At 47.3% G+C, this 2500-nt stretch overlaps 1 non-coding gene across 1 annotated transcript in view; it reads right to left on the bottom strand.

Annotated features, from left to right (window-relative positions):
* The window catches only part of LOC143307667 (large subunit ribosomal RNA), a 4175-nt gene extending 2911 nt beyond the window's left edge, over positions 1-1264 (bottom strand). The window contains exon 1 of the ribosomal RNA XR_013064765.1: positions 1-1264. This exon is cut by the window's left edge and continues 2911 nt beyond it. This is a non-coding gene — a ribosomal RNA (large subunit ribosomal RNA).
* Between the last annotated feature and the right edge of the window lie 1236 nt (positions 1265-2500).

Genomic DNA, 2500 nt, shown 5'->3' with positions numbered 1-2500 from the left:
GAAACTTCGGAGGGAACCAGCTACTAGATGGTTCGATTAGTCTTTCGCCCCTATACCCAGTTCCGACGATCGATTTGCACGTCAGAATCGCTACGGACCTCCATCAGGGTTTCCCCTGACTTCGTCCTGACCAGGCATAGTTCACCATCTTTCGGGTCCCAACGTGTACGCTCTAGGTGCGCCTCTTCTCGCAATGAGAACGAGACGCCCCGGGAGTGCGAGGCCTAATCGTAACGAGGCCCATCCTCCCTAGGTCGACGCAGAGGACGACATTCACTTTCATTTCGCCTTTAGGTTTATTTATATCCCAATGACTTGCGCACATGTTAGACTCCTTGGTCCGTGTTTCAAGACGGGTCCTGAGAGTACCCAAAGCAATAGCGTCGCCGACCGGTAATTCAAAGCTTGGCCAGTCCAAGGACTCCTCCTGCTAACAGCTGGCCAGACCCGGGGACGGCGCATAGTCCGTACATCCGGGTAATTATAACTGAACCTAGCTTGCGGCGGTCCTGACGCACACACATTCGAAAATGGATTGGTTGCGGCCTGATACCGTCTGAGTACCGTCGCGCAGTCGGCCAGGCAACCGAGGGTCTGTCACGAACACCGTTAAGGTGACGGACAGGCTCCGCCTCGGACCGTAGACCGACACGCAACGGGTCGCGACGTTCTACTAGGGGAGAAGTGCACGACTACCTCGCCGGAACATTCGCCGAAGGTGGTGTGCCCTCGCTAATGGAACCCGAAGGTCCATCCGGGGCATCGCGCACCAACGGGAGCCAGCGTTGTTGACGATGAATCTCCCCATTCGATCTTTTGGGTTTCTCAGGTTTACCCCTGAACGGTTTCACGTACTCTTGAACTCTCTCTTCAAAGTTCTTTTCAACTTTCCCTCACGGTACTTGTTCGCTATCGGTCTCGTGGTCGTATTTAGCCTTAGATGGAGTTTACCACCCACTTAGGGCTGCACTCTCAAGCAACCCGACTCTAAGGAGAGATCCTCCCGAAACGCGTACCGGTCACTACGGGCCTGGCACCCTCTATGGGTAAATGGCCCCATTCAAGATGGACTTGGACGCAATTCGATGTCTCGGGATAAACGGATCCTCCTGAACACTACATTTCCCAGCGGCGGTACCGCGGGATTCAGTGCTGGGCTCATTCCTGTTCGCTCGCCGCTACTAAGGAAATCCTAGTTAGTTTCTTTTCCTCCGCTTAATAATATGCTTAAATTCAGCGGGTAATCTCGCCTACTCTGAGGTCGTCAATTTCTTTGGTTTCATCGAAAGGTGAATAATGATGCTCGATGCAAAAAAAAAAAAAATAAACGAAAAGAAGCAAAAAAGCAAACACGTAGAGAAACTGTGCGTGAATCAACCTTTCGCATATTCAATTTTTCCTCCTCTCTCGTTTCAAAATGTTTGTATTTATCGTTCGATGAAACGAGCACAAGAGGGAAAAAAAAGTTGAGACACGACGTTCCCATAATTTTCGTGTTATTTCCTTTTTGCTTCAAACATTTTGCGGACTGCAGCTTCGTCGTATTGCTTTTATCAATTTTTAACAATTTCAAAGCGAAGACAACTCGCAAGACGATCCATTTCGTCTCGGTTCAATTTTAACGTCCGTCCGTATTATTTTTTGTTCCACAAGAGATTTCGAATAGGTTTCTTTATTTATCATCCCTTCTTTTCGAGCGCCACGGAAGCAAGAGGAAAAGCAAGAGCGAGAGAACATTTCGCGTATACTTCATTTAACAATTTTAACCAACACGCGATGTACTCCACACACCTCTTAGATTTAACAACTGCTTTTCTCTTCTTCTCCCCTTAGCGCAAGGGTAAACCCCATTTGTCTCTTCTTTGGAACGCAACAAAACTTTCGAGGACTGGACGACCGAGCGATGGTCGCGCGGTCTTCGCTTATCTTTAACAAACGAAGTAGTCCGTATGTATTCTAAATGTTGAAGCCTCCTAGAGCTTTAAGCCATGCGAGACATTGAAATGCTGTTTTAACGGGAGCATGCATAATTGCTGCAAACATACTTTTATCACAAGTTCTAGCCACGCCACGGAGGCTTCGAAGTTCCTTCACCATTCGCTTTCCTCTCTTTTGTTACACAGTTTCAGACTACGATCAGGGGTACCGAAACGCTGTATTGATTGTAAACAACCATTTTTATCTTGGAGCGGAGCGTTCCTTTACTCGTTAGATTTGTCTTGTCGCGTGTGTATTCGCTTTTTCGACGCTTTTTAACCATTTAACTTGTTTAGCGAAGCTAAACGCACAGACAGACAAAAAAAAAGGAACAGCATCGCGCGTCAAACAGCGACGACCCATCTGAAGCGATCTTTCATTTATACACCGTTTGTAAACAGAGAGATGTATAAAGCGCGGGGAATCATTCGAAACCCTGGGGCTATTCGAGCTTGCATTTCAGCAAATTATCATCTCAAACATTTCACTCGTTTGCTTTTTCTAAATTTATAGGAGAGCTTCT

The sequence above is a fragment of the Osmia lignaria genome, unplaced genomic scaffold, assembly GCF_051020975.1.
Source record: "Osmia lignaria lignaria isolate PbOS001 unplaced genomic scaffold, iyOsmLign1 scaffold0067, whole genome shotgun sequence".
In the NCBI taxonomy this organism is placed as follows: domain Eukaryota; kingdom Metazoa; phylum Arthropoda; class Insecta; order Hymenoptera; family Megachilidae; genus Osmia; species Osmia lignaria.
This window is presented reverse-complemented; position numbering and strand designations above follow the sequence as displayed.